Source organism: Bactrocera dorsalis, chromosome 2, assembly GCF_023373825.1.
Source record: "Bactrocera dorsalis isolate Fly_Bdor chromosome 2, ASM2337382v1, whole genome shotgun sequence".
NCBI lineage: Eukaryota > Metazoa > Arthropoda > Insecta > Diptera > Tephritidae > Bactrocera > Bactrocera dorsalis.
The window spans coordinates 23,574,942-23,595,312 of NC_064304.1; the positions used below are offsets into that span (position 1 = coordinate 23,574,942).

Genomic DNA, 20,371 nt, shown 5'->3' on the forward strand with positions numbered 1-20,371 from the left:
CTATCACATAAGCCTGACCGAAAAATGTTATACAACCTTGAAATAAGAGAAATGGCTTGATTAGGTTCTTATTTGTAAAGGGTGATTTTTTAAGAGCTTGATAACTTTTTTAAAAAAAAAAAACGCATAAAATTTGCAAAATCTCATCGGTTCTTTATTTGAAACGTTAGATTGGTTCATGACATTTACTTTTTGAAGATAATTTCATTTAAATGTTGACCGCGGCTGCGTCTTAGGTGGTCCATTCGGAAAGTCCAATTTTGGGCAACTTTTTCGAGCATTTCGGCCGGAATAGCCCGAATTTCTTCGGAAATGTTGTCTTCCAAAGCTGGAATAGTTGCTGGCTTATTTCTGTAGACTTTAGACTTGACGTAGCCCCACAAAAAATAGTCTAAAGGCGTTAAATCGCATGATCTTGGTGGCCAACTTACGGGTCCATTTCTTGAGATGAATTGTTGTCCGAAGTTTTCCCTCAAAATGGCCATAGAATCGCGAGCTGTGTGGCATGTAGCGCCATCTTGTTGAAACCACATGTCAACCAAGTTCAGTTCTTCCATTTTTGGCAACAAAAAGTTTGTTAGCATCGAACGATAGCGATCGCCATTCACCGTAACGTTGCGTCCAACAGCATCTTTGAAAAAATACGGTCCAATGATTCCACCAGCGTACAAACCACACCAAACAGTGCATTTTTCGGGATGCATGGGCAGTTCTTGAACGGCTTCTGGTTGCTCTTCACCCCAAATGCGGCAATTTTGCTTATTTACGTAGCCATTCAACCAGAAATGAGCCTCATCGCTGAACAAAACACGCGCGCGAAACACATTTCGAACCGAACACTGATTTTGGTAATAAAATTCAATGATTTGCAAGCGTTGCTCGTTAGTAAGTCTATTCATGATGAAATGTCAAAGCATACTGAGCATCTTTCTCTTTGACACCATGTCTGAAATCCCACGTGATCTGTCAAATACTAATGCATGAAAATCCTAACCTCAAAAAAATCACCCGTTACTTATTTTGTAGTAATATTCTTTGAAATAAACTAAATTTCGAACTTCTCTCGACTCTCGAAGAAAATTGTTCTCATTCAATACCCTAAAAAAATGTCTCTTTTGTCGTATAGTGTCATATATAATATCTTAAATTAAAGACAACCAATAATTGTTAGCAATAACTTAAAAGCACAAAAGCTGCGCTCAATGGGTTAACCGCAACTCCAACGTTAGAATATTGGTGGAAACCAGTAGTTGAGACAATTGCGCTCGATATATATATGTATATAGTGGTAGTGAACAAGTTTTGTTGGTAAAAGTGGTAAAAGTTTAGCAAAGCGACGTCAAACATGTTCGAGCTTTAAGTTGCAAGAGGCTCGTGCGCTGCCAGCGTGAAGAACCGCCACCCGTTGACAATACGAAATGGATGAGGGAACGACTTTTTCGCTTATGTAGTATGTAGATGACATGTGTATGCATACATACATATATTTACATGTACTTTTCTTTATATTTATGTATGTATGTGGAATATTTAGTGAGTTGTCTGTGGCAGCAATTAGAGAAGACAAGTTTAAGAACAAGCTTTGGCAATACACATTCGGCATTTTCAAAAAAGTAAAAAATGAGATGAGATAAGAGTTCTATATATGTTTGTACATACATATTACTATGCTTCAGCTATGTAAAATTGCTCAATTTTGTAAGTACATGTATTTCCCAGGGAAATTTATACCTATGTTACCGTTGCAGGAAAAAATATTAAACCCACTGGTCAACAATGTTTTTGACACACGATGATTTTGATGATTATTATGTTGGTGTACCCTCTCCAACAATACTTGTATATATAAATTTTTAATCAAGTCCAACCTGTTAATAGGTTGGACCAAAGAAAAACCCAGACAAGAGGCATTTGCTCATTTGGACCGAACCATCATCACCATCACCATGGATCATGTAAATGATTGTTATTTTTATTTGACTCCAACAAAAGGAATTACAACCTCGCTCAAACACCCAACCCAGTATACAAATTTGTCTTCGGCTAACAGATACATCCTACATATTGCCGAACTGCCTGTGCTAAAGCCTTGAAAGCGATTTGTATAACTGGAAGAGATATTTCCCAAACTCAGCGACGCAAAAATTTAAGAGGAAATATTTGTAGGTCCACAAATGCGGCAAGCGATAAAGAATAACAGCTTTGAAGAAAGTCTAAATGATCAGGAAAAACTCTACAGAAAATGTTGTCCAAAATTTTCTACGAAACCATAAATCGGAAAAAATACAAAATTAATAAATCAACTTACAATGTCATGTAAAGCTTTGAGGTGTAATATTTATGTCCTTAAAAATACATATTCTGGACTCTCATCTGGTTTTCGATCTGGCAAAAAATAAGTGCTACGAACAAGGCGAGAGGTTTCAGCAGGACATTTCCTTAATGGAGAATGCGCTATCAAGAAAGGTGGAGCGCAGGAATGCTAGCAGATGTTGTGGGAGATTTAAAACAGGCTTTCCAGCAGTCAAAGATTCTAGAAAATCATAAGTGATTTTTCTTTTAGTGTCTTTTAGTACATTCAAAATTTAATATAAGTTTTCATGTAAAAAAAAAATAAAATTTTGTTGAGCAGTGTAATTATCAATTAATGTTCTTGTTGCAATTTCTTTTTGAACTAATTCTCACATGTTTTCAACACAACTCAGGCGGAATTTTATATTTTTTCTTATTTATATACATATCTACCATTTGATCAAATTTGACCCGGACTGTCCATTTAAACTGTGCGATCAAATTTTTTTCGTAGACTGGTACAATCGGTGTTTACCTTCGTTTGACAATTAGTGGGTGTTAGGCGGGTATTTGTTTACGAAGCGATAGGTTTGTTTAGCGATTTTTATCATTATAAAACAGAATTGAGCAACAAGTTTGAAAATGTTGTGTTTCCAGTGAAATCAGAGCAACGAAATAATTGAAAATGTTGCAGAGGTGCTCTCGGGAGTCTACTTTATCATGGACACAAGTGTTCAATGAAGATCGTGTAGTCAACTTATCCCTAGTCCGTTGTCCGTCCACCTCTGTTAATGGCGATAATACCGAAAAAGTTAAAGGAACAATGCTTGAAAATCAGTGTGATGGTCTTCAGAGAGATCATATAGGACCGCAACATAACTTATGGATCGACTCAAGACATTTTGTTTAGTCTTTTGAGAAAGCGACGAGTAAAGGTCATAAAAGAGACAACTTAGCTGAAAATCTTACATTCATCGAACGGATTACTACTCGTATGAAATGTCACAACTGCCCAGCAAACTAACGTATGACGTTCTACGAGTAATAGTCCAAACCGAACTAACCAAAATTCACGGAAGATATTAAAGGCTTATAACAAGTGTACGGAATATGAGATCAAGCGTAAACAGCTTGTCTACAAGTGAGTATATTTTGAAATCGATTATACAAATTTGTATGAGAAAAAAATTCTGAAAATGTTGTTTATTTTGTCAGTCCGGGTTATTATTGATCAGATGGTAAATAAAGGGTGATTTTTTAAGAGCTTGATAACTTTTTAAAAAAAAAAAACGCATAAAATTTGCAAAATCTCATCGGTTCTTTATTTGAAACGTTAGATTGGTTCATGACATTTACTTTTTGAAGATAATTTCATTTAAATGTTGACCGCGGCTGCGTCTTAGGTGGTCCATTCGGAAAGTCCAATTTTGGGCAACTTTTTCGAGCATTTCGGCCGGAATAGCCCGAATTTCTTCGGAAATGTTGTCTTCCAAAGCTGGAATAGTTGCTGGCTTATTTCTGTAGACTTTAGACTTGACGTAGCCCCACAAAAAATAGTCTAAAGGCGTTAAATCGCATGATCTTGGTGGCCAACTTACGGGTCCATTTCTTGAGATGAATTGTTGTCCGAAGTTTTCCCTCAAAATGTCCATAGAATCGCGAGCTGTGTGGCATGTAGCGCCATCTTTTTGAAACCACATGTCAACCAAGTTCAGTTCTTCCATTTTTGGCAACAAAAAGTTTGTTAGCATCGAACGATAGCGATCGCCATTCACCGTAACGTTGCGTCCAACAGCATCTTTGAAAAAATACGGTCCAATGATTCCACCAGCGTACAAACCACACCAAACAGTGCATTTTTCGGGATGCATGGGCAGTTCTTGAACGGCTTCTGGTTGCTCTTCACCCCAAATGCGGCAATTTTGCTTATTTACGTAGCCATTCAACCAGAAATGAGCCTCATCGCTGAACAAAACACGCGCGCGAAACACATTTCGAACCGAACACTGATTTTGGTAATAAAATTCAATGATTTGCAAGCGTTGCTCGTTGGTAAGTCTATTCATGATGAAATGTCAAAGCATACTGAGCATCTTTCTCTTTGACACCATGTCTGAAATCCCACGTGATCTGTCAAATACTAATGCATGAAAATCCTAACCTCAAAAAAATCACCCGTTACATGCTATACACCATTGTACATATGCATATGACTCATTTTGTTTAGAAAACAACTTTTTTGTTTATCCAATGAACTAAATACATTTATTTGGAAATAATTCTTAAATTCTTTTTATGAGCTGACAAGCACGTGGAATATGCTACAATTCATACATTGTACACACATATAGTATATACAAATACACGTAGATAAATAAGCACACCTGTAACAACTCAGTATCGGAGCATCTTAACATCTCTGGGGGGATCTACCAGTTAATGATAATTTTTTTTTGCGGTTTATGGGTTAGGGTTTTTCCTCTGCTTGCCCGCCAATATGTATTGCTTACGCACAAACATCGTCATATGCATATCAGTTATATGTAACTGATCAGTTGGCTTGCTGTTTGCGGTATTTGCACTGCTTGAGTGCACTTAAGCACACATACATATGTACACAATTCAATTGAATTTTATATTTGCTACCGCTTTGTGGAAGAGAGTGACTTTGTTTGGTTATGAATTTAATAATTGGTGATTTTTCTGAAATTCGTAAGCTTTCAACTATGTTAGTCGTATTAAGAATTCTCTTTTATAAAAGGCATGGGGAGACTCACGCATACTCCCAAAGTCAGTCTGGTACGATTGCTAACACTTATTGTGATATAGTCTAAGAAAATTTAGATAATCCTACAATAAATCTTTTTAGTACTCGAGGAGTTTCAAACTGTTGATCAAACTATTTTTGCCAACATGACAGAGAATTGCTTTGTGTAATTGATTAGGAGGCGTCGAGCACAATTGGCACTGCTACTGAAAAAAAAAGAACAAATGAACAGCGTCTTGGGGAGAAAGGGACGTGTGGAAAATTTCAGATCGATATCTCAAAAACTGAGGTTCCTTTCTTTCCAACGAAGTGGAGGTCTTCCTTTTCTACTACTTCCCCACGCGGGTACTGAATACTCGAATACTCTCAGAGCTGGAGTATTTTCATCCATTCAGACGACATGACGTAGCCGCTGTTTTTTAATTCGCTGAACTATGTCAATGTCGTCGAATTTCTCATACAGCTCATCGTTCCATCGACTGTGGTATTCGCAGTTGCCAACGCGACTCATCAGATGTTGTCATCGTCCATGCCTCTGCACTATATAGTAGAACGGGGATGTTGAGTGACTAGTAGAATTTGGTCTTTGTTTGTCGAGAGAGAACTTTACTAGACAATTGCATACTCAGTCTGAAGTGGCACCTGCTGGCAAAAGTTATTCTGTGACAGTTCTCGATTCTGACATTGGAATTAGTGTTAATGCTGGTTCCAAGATAGGCGAAATTATCTACGACTTCAAAGTTATGAAGTCATGTTTTTTGAAATATCTTTTGAAATCGGAAATAAGTTTAAAAGACCCAGCTTTCAATTATGCGTGATTTTCTTAGGTTCTGCGGAGCTCTTCGATCTATTGTTATATGATGGATTTGACTCATAAAACATCATATATGAGTGCCGTTTGATTTTTTGTGAACGGTGACTGTTTTAAAGCAAGGTTCATCACCGGTAAAATAAATGTATTTAGAGGAATGGATTTCGAAAAACATTTCTGGATGCTTACTAAGATGTTTCATTGGAAGCATGTACATAAACATTGTAATGTGGCATTTAGAAGACATCAAGATGTTTGCTATAATGTTACTAGTAATAATCGCTGCTGAAACCCGTTTTTGACAGTTAATCTCAAAATTTTGAATCGTTCTAATAGTTCTCACCACACACAAGAAAGGATGATGAAATGTTCATTCTTCTGATGTGTTTCAATACTCCTCGTTTTAAGATTGTTGTAACCACTCTCTTGTATTATTTCATGCTTGTTGTTAAGCGCACATCGTGGCATAGTCTATTACTTGGGATTATGATACACCCTGTATTTGTTTATATTATAAATAGAGCTTAAATCAGTTTTAAACTAAAAGTGCCTGTTGAATCATAGTCATACCAAGTAGTACTTCTTCTTTGCAAAAATTAATCTTCCTATCCGTAGTCGCGCTCATTAATTCCGCACTATTTAGGGCAGATCCTCCTCGGCTATCCGATATGTGTTGGCTATAGCTTACGAATTTTTTATCGCTTTTCGCGTAAAGCTCACGCCACTTATTTGATATAATGAGTATAATTGACAATATCCTCAAGTAACTAAGCGACACGCATACAACTAAATGAAATAAATAAGGAGAAATTTATTTCTGTAGAAAAGCGTACGTTATACGAGGGCGTGTGATTATATCTTGCGTTGAAAAAATAATGAAAATATAAATATAAAATATAAAATTCATCACCACTATGCATACATACAAACAAATACAGCTATTCGTTGATTAAAACGTTAATCAGCTTAGACATTCCCGCTCTTCTTTTTAGTAAAGTTTTTTTTTTTTGTAATGCTGAGTTCTTCAGAAAGTTTTGTTATGAGAAAGCTGTTTATTCTTCTGTTGAGTTGATTATATTTTTATTTATTAAGGAAGGGAAAGCATTTGGTAATAAAATCTCCCATTTCAAAGAAATATCGGTTATTTTATAGGTTATATTAAGGGTTATTTTAACGGTAATGAAGATTACTGCTGACTTTCTCAAGTTCTTAAAGATACAATTATACTAATCCGTTGTTATCTGACATTTGAAGGCACAGTATTGGAGTAACGAAATTTTAGAACGCTTTGAAGTTGAAATAATTGTGTAATAGGGTTATCCCAATTTTTTATGTTATATCTTGATACCTTATAATTAATTGACGAATAGCGAACTTAATCAAACTTAATCAAAAAAAAAAAAAATACACTAACAATCCTAAAGTTTATGCTTCAAGTTTTTAATTGTCAACTACAACGGTTTTTAAGCCCACTAAATTGAGATCCGCCCACCCTCGTAACGCCCGCTCGCAAGTGCTGTCCATCATTTGCGAATCCACTAAGTAGAATTGTATGAAAGCACATTAGTTGATGTACTTTTTGAAGTGATTTCATCATCAAACCGCGCTTTATATTATTTATAAGACAGTGTGTGATAAAAAAAACTGCAGACACACTGGCACACGCACAGAAACCGCAATTCCGCATGCGGATTATTTAATCTACGACTACAATTTCTTAATATAACACAAGTAGCGTTATAAATAAATGAGAGATCTGCCTTTGTTATGGTGCTTGTTGTTGTGTAGGTCAATTCTTTTTAATATATCAAGCAAATGATATAAAGAATGACCACTCATCTGAGCTCACTCTGCGAGTATGATGCGATTGTCTACATAAACTGAGTGCGTGCAAATGTTGTTCGGCTTTGTTGCAACAGATTGCTGTAAATTATGTATTTTTTTCATAATTTATTTAAGCACAAAAGCTCAATTTATTTCGTTAAAAGATGAATTTTATAATGCAAGAATATATAAAAGAAGAAAGCTAAGCTTGATATTTGTGATCATAATCGTTAACCTAGCTATCAGCTTTGTTGAGTCGAGCAAGAACGCGATCCATACCCAAAATATCAATCAAAGCAATTCGATCGGACTCATGAGAGATGTCGAACTCTCTTGCCATCTCTCTAACACTTGCCTGACCATTTTTAAGCATCATTTTCTTATCTTTTTTTTCATATTTTCATCAGTTAAAGAGGTCGAAGATTGTTCAAAACGAGGCATGTCTTCATCGATCTCTCGACCGTCTTTGAGGACTTCGTTGGCTTGGGTTTTTGATTAAACCACAATTCGGATTTTGAGAAAGGATTTGGGCTTGCATCCGTATAAAATTGTTCTCACTGAAGAGCTGACCGAACGGACCACTGTAAACGTCCTGATATTGCTGATTTTGCTTTGACATTAACTTGAAAAAAGCACGATTTTTTTAAGAAAATCAAGTTCTTCGATGAGATTCACTTTCATATGAGTGGAGTCGATTCTGGTGCGAAGAAAATCCAAAAATTATTCATGAAAAACTATTACATTCAACTAAATTGATAGTTTGGTGTGGTTTTTGGTCTGGTGGAATCATAGGTTCGTACTTCTTTCGAAATGAAGCTGGTGATGGTTAGCTGGATAGCGGTGTAGGTCGATGATAACCAACTTTTTATGGCCGCAATCGGAAGAAGTTGATCTTGACAACATCTGGCTTCAACAAGACGGGGTTACTTACCAAACAGCAGGGGTAACAATCTAATTATTGCGAGAAATGTTTGGAGATTAGATTGTTTCAAGAAATTGTGACATTGAATGGCCTCATAGAAGTTCTGATTTAACGCAATTAGACTACATTTTGTGGAGTCTTTTGAAGTTATTGGTTTTAGCAATAAATCAGACTCTCTTCAAGCTTTAGAAGTCAATAGCGAACGTTTTATTAATAACATAAGACTTTAGTTAGAGGAAAAATTACTCGAAAATTGAGTTCGTCGAATTCATTCCTGAAAAGAAGTCGTGGAGGCCATTTGAATGATGTTCTATGCAGAATTTAATTGTATTGATTGTACTTAAAAATTCAAATTTCCTTAACAATTTATTTTTTTGGAAAATAAATCATACCGCTCTTATTGGATATCCCTGTATGTATATGCATATAAATCCTTCATGACTGGTATTTACATATATGTACATACTAATTCCTTTCAGTTACCATATATCTTCTTTTAACTTAAAACCATTTTTTAACTTCAGTCAGCAAGTGGACACACCTTAGACAGACTTTTAATCGCTGAGGAATGTGCTAAGTTATTTTTCATTGCATATTAATTGCGTGCTGCATGGACAAGGGTGAATAAATTAGGATAAAGTGCAAGCGATACTAATTCTCAAGAATGTCAAAGGAAGATTGTGCTAAGATATCACACACCTCACATTTATATCTTTTCATATAAAATAAATATATCAAATACATACATACAGCAAACACATTTAGTACAAACGCATATTCTTTATATACTCTTATGCAGATTAGCATTAAGAATGGAGTGAATTGGAAAGCAATAATTTTTGTGCACAGAATTAAATAACGAAAGAATAATGCGACATTTTGAGATATAATTAAGGCTTAAGAGTTTTGGAAATGAGAATTCCAATTCAAAAGGATTCAAGAACTCAAATTTCTCCAACGCTTCAGAAATTTATCGATTTAATTGCGATTCATTACAACAACATTATGGGAACATTAGCAATGCGGAAGCATGTAAACGGTTAAGCAACATGTGTAACTGCAGCAGAGGCGTGGCTGTTAGGGGCAAGAACCACACAGTTGAAAATAATTTGCAGAAGAGTTTCCACTCAAAATTTAATTATATTAAAGGCTGAAAGCTTTTGTAAAACATTAATAAAATTCATTTTGTGTTTTACATTGGAAGTCGAAAATTAGAAACTTCAAACAGAAACAGTTTTGAAGACCGTTGCCACTTATTTGAAAATGGTTTTTATTAAATTCATTCAATCAGGTATTCAAAGTAAAAGCAATTAGTTTGGTAGTTACCAACTGGTAGAAAAAATTATGAAAAAAATTTTTGAAGTTTCCAAATTAAAGATAGAAGAAAAAAAAAAATTTAAAAGAGTTACCACTCATTTCGAAAAAAATTCAGCATAATATTATTAAAATCAATTTATTTGAAAATTGTTTTTTACAAAGTTTATACAGATATTTTAAGTAGAATAAATTAATTTTGGAGTTGCCAACTGGCAAAAAAATGATGATAAAAATATTTAAAGTTTCCAAATTTAAGCTAGAGAAGAAAAAGCACGCAATTGAAAAAAATTTTAGAAGAGTTGCCACTCATTTCGAAACAAATTCAGCATATATTCATAAAATTAATTGGGTGTTTTTAAATTTAAGTTAGAGATAAGAAATTTTCAGTTAAAAATATTTCTAAAGCAAGTTGCCACTTATTCGAAAAATTTAAAATTACTAAAAATGTTGCACATATAAATAAAGTGATTTTAACGTCTCAAAATGAAAATCAAAACATAGTAAGCAAGTCAAAACCTTAAAAGTTGTGTGCAAAGTTGCCACATATTTGAAAAAAATTTAACTACTGTAATAAAGTAAGAAAATTGTTTTGTGATACGAGTTAATTTCATTTCATATTTCAAAATTTAAATCAGAAGTTTAAAATTAAGTATTTAAATAACGTTGCCACTTATTTGAAATTTTTTATTTATTTTTTAATTTTCATCTGAAGAAATATTTTCAATATTATCAGTAAGACTGACTAAACAATTTAAATAATTTAATATTTTAAAGAAAGTTGCCACTTTTTCAAAAAATTTAGAATTATTAAAATTGTTGCACATATCAATAATGTGCTTTTATTTTTTCAAAATGAAAATCAAAACTTGTTAAGCAAGTCAAAACCTTAAAAAAGTTTTGCACAAAGTTGCCACTTATTTTAATTTTTTTTTATATTTTTAATTTTTAACTCAGAAAATTTATTGTGTATTATCAATAAAAATTATTAAATATTTTAAAAATGAATTCAATAGCTATAAACTAAAATTTAATAATGTTTCGAAAAAAGTTGCCACTTGCTCGAAAAAGTTTAATTTTTAATTTTAAAAATTTTAGATTAATTTTTTTTTAATATATTGAAAAAGTTTTGTGTTATATAATTAAAAAAGCAAAATAATTAAAAGTTGAAAAAATCTTTGAAGAAAGTTGCCACTTTTTCGAAAAAGTAACGTTATTAAAATGATAAAATGTCTCATTAATAGTGTTAAGCCTTGTATAATTAAAAAATGTTATAAAAATGCATTTAATAAAAAAAGGGGTTCGATAACCCACTAACTCCCTTTTCCTACGCGACTGAACCGTATATATTTGTGTGACGTATGCCGCTATCGGCAGGTAGTTGCACAAATTAAACATACATACATTAGCACATGTAAATATGTATGCAAGTATTGAGTGGATAAAAGTACGTCACGGTTGCTTATTGGTAATTACCGGCAATTGCATCAGCCAAATGTGAATGCCTCACTTTTACGATGAAACTTAACAACGAATTATAACTGCCGCCAATAAAGCCAACACTAATAGGTAAAATTGAGTTTAATTGTCTTTGAGGAACTAAATGAGCGTTATAAATAATTGGGTTTTTGCAACACGACTGTGTTTGAAAAATCCGTATTGACCGCTATTGCAACAATTGCAATGGAATGCTGTTACCGTAAGGCAGTTAAAAGGCAAACATTTGGGTCAGAACTTTTGTTATGCAAATTAAATGATTTAAAGGCGCCTGGAGAGACGATTTTTGAGGAATTCGAAAATTTACAGCAGAGGAAATAAATTCTTTTTTAACTGGAGGCACGTATTTATGCTGAGGTGTATACTCGGAAAATAGTGTGTGGCGCTGTGCGGCTTTAAATTTGTATGTATTTGTATTTATATGAGTGTGCTGTGTCTATTGGCATACTTTGCTATTTTTTTCCATGTACGAGTATCTCCATAAGCCTTCTACAGTCCATTACACAGTGTTGACTGTGACGTCACAACAATGCCAGCGCTATTGGTGGGCGTGACGTATTTTACATATATATATGTATATACCAGTATATAAGCACTTAGCGGGCATTTTACGACCCACATATGGTACGCGGTAAACTCGGTTTCTTCGGCACATTGTTGCTGTTGCAAGAGTTCGCGCGAATGTCCTTGCAGAAGTGGTTAACAAGCAAACCGACCGATTATATATGCCAGACCATGTAAAAATATGGTATGTTTGTGTATGTGTTAGTGCGCGCTTAGTGTAAGAGGATAAAATCGAATGTCGTCTTATTTTTAGCCACACACCCACGCGTATTTATAAATCACGTCGCTATGCTCGGCATTAAATCGAAAGACATGACAGCCAGCAAGAACATCCATTAGCATCTATGTACGTATGTAATGAGGTCTTTAATAAGCTGTGACTTTAAGCGTTGTAATGAAGGACATTCAGCTATTAAATTTCGTTATGAAGAGAAAATTGGAAATCGAAGCGAACTCAATAACCTTTTTGACTCGTGCAAGTCCTTCAACGCTGTGTGAGTGTAAGCTTACCACGTTGTCTGTTGCTGCTTCGAAACGCTCGATGACGATATTTTACAACATTTACCGCACACTAAATCATTTCTGTAACTATTTATATATTAGCCTCACAATTATTTGAATATTTTTAAGAAAATTTTTACCACCGAAAATCAATTACACGCAAAACACACGCCTCTTTTCGCCACACAGGAAAATCACACACCTCGGCACAATATCTGAATTGGAACTGAAAGCGTTGGCTGTCGAAAGTTGCTTAAAATCAACTCGAAATGCTCTCGTTTGCTCTAATAGAAATCTTCTTTCGTGTATCTTATGGGTACACAGCATCCACATTTGGTGGCGGCAGCGTAAACGCAAGCGCTTCGTTAGTCGTCGTTTGCTCGCTGGTTCGATGTCGGTCGCCGTTCGCCGTTCCCGTTTCCGCTGTCGACGTCACGCCAAACATGCTTTCGTCCCTACCATACCCACTAAGGTTCGTATGCGGTCGTTTCATGAATTGGGTATAGCGACCTCAATGTATGTAATCAAGGTAGTTGAGTTTGCCCGTTTGGGTAGCATCCTTCGTACGGTGGCACTTAGTTGGTGCGTTGATTGTGCTATAGTGGGTTCAGAGTGATGTTTAAGTGGTAAAAACTCAAACTAGTTGCTTCGTTGCATTATAAGGTTTTAATGAAGTAATTCTCAACTTTCCTCTATTTGAAACTATGATTATATCGGTTATTGTAGGATTAAGTCTTACTTGTCCGTTCTTAATTGTATTACTTAGAATTTCGAACGATCTAGTCCTGATGTTGTTGTTGTTGTAGCGGAAGATTTCTGCCAAGTTGATAGTCATTGACCGTTTAAAAATTTGTGTCCGTTCCGGTTACGTAGACTCACCTATCATGGGAACGGATCTAGGCCTGATCATTTAGCCATGCTCTTTTGTAGAAAATAGTAGAAAACATCTACAGCGGCTGCACTGAAGCTGATCTGAACAATATGTTTGGAGATGTCAAATAAAAAAGTCCTCCTTACAGTTACTTGAGTTTGATCAGTGTGTGATAGCTATATTGCCCAATCTAATTTGAGGGACTAGTTCGCGTATATACAGACGGTCCGGCATGGCTAAACCGAAGTTTCTGAAGGTAAGGTCTCAGGAGAAAAGCCTGTGAGTACCTACAAAATTAGAAGAAAATATTCGAGTGAACAGGGTAATCGCTTCTTTCCCTGGGGAAGAGTTTTTTCAATGCTTGATTAATGTTAGCTGGCAGTTGTTCAGTTCCAGACGAGCTTGATTTCCATTATCCTATTTGAAGTGCATAGCTGGGCAGTTTTATAATATATTTTCTCTTTTTATATTTTTCTCAAACGATCAGCTTCTGTTATGATCGCCATTAGTTACAGATTCATATGAAAAAGAAAAATTCAAAATATCTGCTCAAAAATCACCAAAATTGCCCACTGTGCGCACATCATCGTTTCAGCTAAGGCAACTCCTGTGTATTTGAATTGCGAACGTATTTCGTCGTATAATTGTATGTGCGTATTTTTTTGTGTTTCGGCATGGCAGACTTAAATTATATGTTTTCGCAGTCTGAAATACATACAAACATACATACATACACACGTAAATGAAAATATGTACATACGTACATACATATCTACCTTTCTCAAAAAAAGTTTCGTGTGTGCTCCCTTTTCTTCCTGTACTCCTCTAACATACCTCCTTGGTTGTATGTGTTATTACGTGCACTTATGTATAACCGTCCATATCTATGTCCATCACGTGATTTTAATGCTACTGCTTGGGAGCAACATAAATTCGGTTACCACTGCGAGCTTCAATGGCATGTTTGTCCGTGTAAATTTGTGCTTTTTATTGCGCCTGTTCGTAGCATTGTGTGCTTCACAATGGTTTGCTCTCTGTTGCCTTTTGCACTGCGCAGGCTTGCGCCGAGGTTATCGGGTTGCCAGGTAGGTTTAATATATAATAAATTTTTAAAAATTTATTGTTGTTGATAGTATTTTAGAATTTTTTGGCGTGATTTACAGAAAAATATTTATTTTCAGTAGTTACCTCTACAAACTGTGACGGTGCATTATCGTGGTCCAGAAACCAAAGAAAGCGTGGTTGACGACGAAGATAAATTGATCGGACTGGTGTTGCGGCACACGCTTCATTACAATAAAGTCACCGCAGAAGAAGTTCTCGAAAGACTCACAACTCACAGCTTGGCATGTGTGAAGTCGACGTTGTGCTATGGGAACATAGTATAGTATTGAAATCCATCCTCCAGTGATTGTAATCACTTACAAACAAGAGCCGACAAACTCAAGTTATTGAGTTTACCGAAAGAATAACCTGTAAGAAAGCATATATACCGCAGAAACTGACACTGAAAGAAGCAGAAGTTGCGGCCAATTAAAATTAACATGGAGAAGTTCGGCACTACGTGAATCAGCAGAAGTCACCTAGGGCAGTGCAAAGATCTTATCTTCATCCATCGTGTGAGTTAGAGAATCCCTATTAAAGTCATATGTTTCAGAAAAGAGTATGAAGAAAGCAGGAGTTATCAGCTATAGTCAATAACCTGGTATATACATATGTTATTATATATTTGATCCTTCTGGCGGGTCTTCAATCTTAAATCTCTTTTTGCTCCATTTTTCCGCAGCGGTTGTCTGAGTTTCGGAAAAAGTTCTATGGAACTGAATATGAGACGGTTTTTGTTTGTAACGCATATTTCTTTTGATACCTCCGTCCATCACAAGTGACTAAAACTGTATGTATATCATGAGACCGAGAGCGTAGTCATCTCCAAATATTAAAGCGGTACTAATGAAATTTCACAGCGTAAAAAAGAAAGGGTCAACTTATATAGAAATTTAGTCGTCATAGCTCGACAGAAGACAGAAATAAGTGGGCTGAGTTAAAAAATCTGGAGTTGTGGTCGACGTCGTTTCAGTAAACTGACCTAAACCACTCAGAACTTTCAAATGTTGGACAGTTCTTCGAAAAGCCCCACACATAGCAGACCACAAAGTACTTTCAGAGCGATCAAAATATATGCACTTTATTTAAGTATCAGCATAATAAGCTTGTTTCTAGTTTAAATGCCTCAGCTTGTGATCAGAATTATCTTTAAGCTCTTTTTCTCAATCAACCGGTGTCAACCAACATCTTTAACAAATCGCCGAACAAATTCTAACAAATATCGACAATTACAACGATTTTACAAATCTCGACATATGCTGTTACAAATTTGTGCATAAAGTTGTGGAAAAAGCTTTGTGGTAACTAAAGTATGACCGCCAGTGTACTTACAATTCTGTTAAACAATTACAATTTACTTTCAGATACTTCTCAGTGCCAGATGAAAATGTATTTAAGCTTTTATTGGAAAGCTACGTGACCAAAGCTTGTGCTAACCGAGTGTAGATGGCGCTCAATGAGCTTTCCGATAGCTTAATTTTTGTGAGCCGAGTGTGTGAAGCAATCAGGTACCTAACTTAACCTTCACTACTTCCACTCTTACACCCACTTATCTATTTATTACTCCACAATGATTATTCCACTCTCGCTTTTCATTTCTCTACATGTCGCATACGCAAATAGAACTTTCTTCGCCGCCCAATGTGGCATGATCGCACACTTATTAGTTTCTTTTTACAATACTCAAAGGCGGAATTTCCAAATCGTCCAATTTCAAATGTCTGAAGTGTGTATGTATGTTTGCCTGTTCGTTGGTATGGGTGACAATATTGAACCAAAGACTGCTTTGCAACTTCGAGTGGATATTTGAGAGAAAGACGTCTAATATAAAACTTTTACTCACAGCGGGCATTTAAACTTTATACGTTTATTATTGTGACTTCTTCTCGATTTGCTTTCTTTGTTAGAGCGGAAGAAGCCAAAAAATGCCAAATATTAAAAGTGAAATGAATGAACGATTGACTGCCGGAAAGTGAAAGAGTGGGCAGCGTGTGTCCTCGTTTTTATCCAATATAAATGGGATTAAATCCAACAGCTCACCTGGCGTTTTTATTGCGACGCTCAGGCGCTCGCTTCTAACGACCTCCTTGTAGATTTTTTTTTTGAGCGCCCGATGGCCATTTTTTGCATTTGAATTCGTATGAATTGCTAACTACTATGCGTCGAAAAAGAGAAATGCATCCATCCCTTGTTCCTTTGGGCAGCCTTCTCCAAACATTTTGATACCTGTGGCAAATTATACCGTTGCACTCGCCTGTCGGGCTGACAATAAACCGCCACCTCTTTGGGAAATTGCCAACTGTGTGCATCGGCTGACTGCACTTCGATAGGCTTCCACTCACCACACTCATAGTTATAGCTATATGATACTTTTATTCACTTTACATACCTTCACTTTACATATCTGTGCTTCGAATGATTCGCCAAGATACAGTGTGCGAAAGATGACTGAAATCAATAGTGAAAGTTTATTAGACAAAAAAGCGGTTGCTCTCTTTTCAGAAATTACTATTTTTGCTCATTTTTAGACACGAGGTTCTTAGTATTTTTAATTGGGAATGTTTATTATCATTCGAAAGAACACTCTTTGGTATTTATTTTTTGAAGATCATCGCTTTCAAAGGTTGGCCGTGGCTGTTGGCTTATCTCAGTTGATCCATTCGTTGAGTCCAATTTTCGATGCCTCGTTCGAGCATTTGGACTGACAACTGGCGAATGACACGTGTGATGTTTTGCTCCAAGGCCTGATTCGAAGCGGGATTGTCCGCATACACTTTAGACTTTATATGTCTCCAAAGGAAAAAGCCTAACGGTGTGATACTCGTATCACACGATCTTGGTGGCCAATCGAACGTCGCAAAACGTGAAATTATCTCCTCACCGAAGTGTTCTCTCAACAAAACATTGATGTGATATGTAGGATGTGGAGCCGTCTTGTTGATATAAAATGTGGCCGATGTCACGAGCTTCAATTTAAGGCATAAAATCGTTGGTTATCATGGCGCGATATCGGTCGCCATTGACGGTTACATTGTCACACATCGACATCATTTTTGAAGAAATATGAACCGATGATTCCACCGACCCACAAACCAAAGCGTTGTTTTTTCCGAATGAGGCAATTTTGTTTGTCTACATACCCATTGAGGCAAAAATGGGTCTCGTCGCTTAACAAAATTTGGCTCGAAACCGTGGGATCTTCTTACAACCTTTCAAGAGCGAAGCGATGTCGGATGGGAAGGTCTAGGGGCTTCAGTTCTTGCGCAAGCTGTATTTTGTAAGCCTCCAATTTAAGATCTCCACGTAAAATATACCAAACCGTTCCATACGTCATTCCGAGTTGCTGCGAACGGCGTCGAATCGACTCGGCACGGTTTTCGTGTACTCGTACATTCTCAGCTACGGCTGCCATATTTTCTTAACTGCGTCTTTCGCCTTTTCGGTGGAATATTATCTATTAATGAATAATGATTGAATCTTCACCAAACAGGTTCAAGAAAATACTTAGAATTCGAAGCTATGAAGAAACTTTTTTATAGTTATATCATACATCTACCTTAACAACAATATTCTTTCTTTAAATTTCTTCCTCGTCATATTTGATTGGAAGTCTTTTGTCACCGTGCACGGTTAAATTTATGCACGTAAGTGTGTGTGTGTGTGAGTATTTGTCGGCGATTTGGTCAAGTGAAAAACCCATTGAAAGGTTTTATACACGTCGCATGTGCAGCCATATTACGTCCGTTCCGAGTGATGCCTGAAAATCATTTGCATAGTTCAAAATCAATTGAATGCCGCCATATGTAAAATGTACTCACACCCGAAATTGTGGATATGCTACAGAAATGTATTTAAATTCAGCATTAAAAGTAACCGGAAAGTTTTACTATTAGAAAAATAACGGTTTAACGATTTATCTGCCAAAAAGACAACACGGAACGTGTTTGACATTAAAGAATTTCTTGTATTTTAGAGGAATGAATGAGATTAGAGAACAAATAAAAATATCCACAGATTTTTGCTACATAAAAAATAACGGCTTAAGGCTTTGGAATAAATTTCGAATTTCCAGCCGAATAAATTTCGACGATAAGCTTTTGATACTTCTGGTAATTGTAAGGTCCTTGGCTATCCAGGGTAATTATTTGATATAAAATTAATCCTCATGAACTCATGAGAGGTAGGAGTAAAGCTTGATCTCTTTCAGTAAGCAACAGTGACGTTTTTACTCCATCAGCTGCTTAACAAGGCAAAGGCTAGACTAACCAAAAATATAACTCATACAATTCAGTCACTTTTAGGACAGAATATAGTCATCAGAATTGCTGTGAACTCCAGCATCTATTAGGCCTTTTGTGCTGGCATTATGAAAGTTACAATTTTCCTACGCTTTTGTATGTTTTGCATAGGTTTCTCGGCCTTCATTGTGTTGCTTAGGTTCTTAAATACTCATACATACATACATATATTTCTGAAGTTAATTTATGTATTTACGGCTAGTCTATCTCATACTTTCACTTTTGTGGTGGCAAATAGCCAGTACTGAACTTTTTGCTTTCGAAATGATTATTTTTGGACGAACCTAAGCTTAAGCCTTACATAATATGAGGTACGTAGTTCGTTAAAAATGAGAATGCCGAAAACTGCTGTAATTAAATTTTTCTCTCTGTCAGGTTTTAATTCGTTATGTAATTGACACGGCATTATGCATTTCGACATACCAAGTGCTTTCTCCACCTGATCTCTCCAACGGAGTGGATATCTTCCTCTGCTTCTACCGGGGTACTGTATCATAAACCTTCAAATCTGAAATGTTCTCTATTACAACGACAAGCTGACCAGTGCAGCTGTTTCCGCAAAACATTTCTCTCGCACACTCCTATGTTCATGTCTCTGCACCATACTTGTATAGTAGAGCGGGAAGGATAAGTTTGTTCGTCGAGAGAGGACTTTATTTTTCAATTGCATACTCAGTCCAAAGTAGCACTTGTTGGCTAGAGTGATTCTACGTTGAATTTCGAAGCTGACGTTGTTGTTGGTGTTAATGCTGGTTCTAAGATAGATGAAATTATCTGCGACTTCGACGTTATGACTGTCGTGGGAGATGAGCCGTGATTGCGACGTTTTTTTTTTTAATGACAGGAGATATTTCGTCTTGCCCTCGTTCACTGCCAGACCTATTTGCTTTGCTTCTTCCCATCTGGAGAAAGCAGAACTAACGACGCGATTGTTATGGCCAAAGATATCGATCGTGTCCCTCTTTTTGTGGATTGGACAGAGCACACTGAGGTTCCAATCGTTGGGCACGCTTTCATCCGACCATATTATACAAGGAAGCTGATGCATGTTCCTTATCAGTTCTTCGCCGCCGTATTTAAATAGCTCGAAAATCCATCGTTCGCTGCCATTTTGTTGTGCTTCAGACGGGTAATTGCTATTCGAAGGTCATCAAATTCAGACAATAGAACATCTATTCCATTGTGATGGAATGGAGAATCGGGTTCACCATCTCCAGATGAAACACATTCACTGCCGTTCAGTAGGCTGGAGAAGTGTTCATTCTTTCAGAAGTTCAAATTCAGTAGAAACCCGTTTCGCTGTCGGTTGTGATACGAGTAGTAGCTTGTCGACGTCGTATCTTTTCTGTGTTTGTTGATGGACGTGCTTTGCTCTACGGATGCGGGCGCGTATCTTGGCTGCAATAAAATAGTGGTTTTAGTCGATGTTAGGTTCTGGGAGCCTACCTACGTCAAGGACACTGGTACATGTCGTCCATCCATTACAACATGGTCGATGTGGTTTCGAACTTTACGATGCGGAGGCACTCAAGTAGTTTGATGAATTTTCTTACGCTGGAATTTAGTAACAACCCGTTTGGAGAGGTTTCGCCATAGAGCCTGAATT

General features: G+C 36.2%; 1 protein-coding gene across 2 annotated transcripts in view; it reads right to left on the bottom strand.

The window, feature by feature from the left end:
• LOC105231015 (Y+L amino acid transporter 2) overlaps nucleotides 1-12,738 on the bottom strand; it is a 45,731-nt gene extending 32,993 nt beyond the window's left edge. Inside the window, exons 1-2 of one of the 2 annotated variants that reach the window (XM_011212092.4) lie at nucleotides 12,633-12,738; nucleotides 12,502-12,579 (exon numbers count right to left, since the gene is read on the bottom strand). The gene's annotated coding sequence lies outside the window, so the exon portion shown is untranslated. The remainder of the gene's footprint in view (nucleotides 1-12,501; nucleotides 12,580-12,632) is intronic. The other variant, XM_011212093.4, reaches the window with a different exon arrangement.
• Between the last annotated feature and the right edge of the window lie 7,633 nt (nucleotides 12,739-20,371).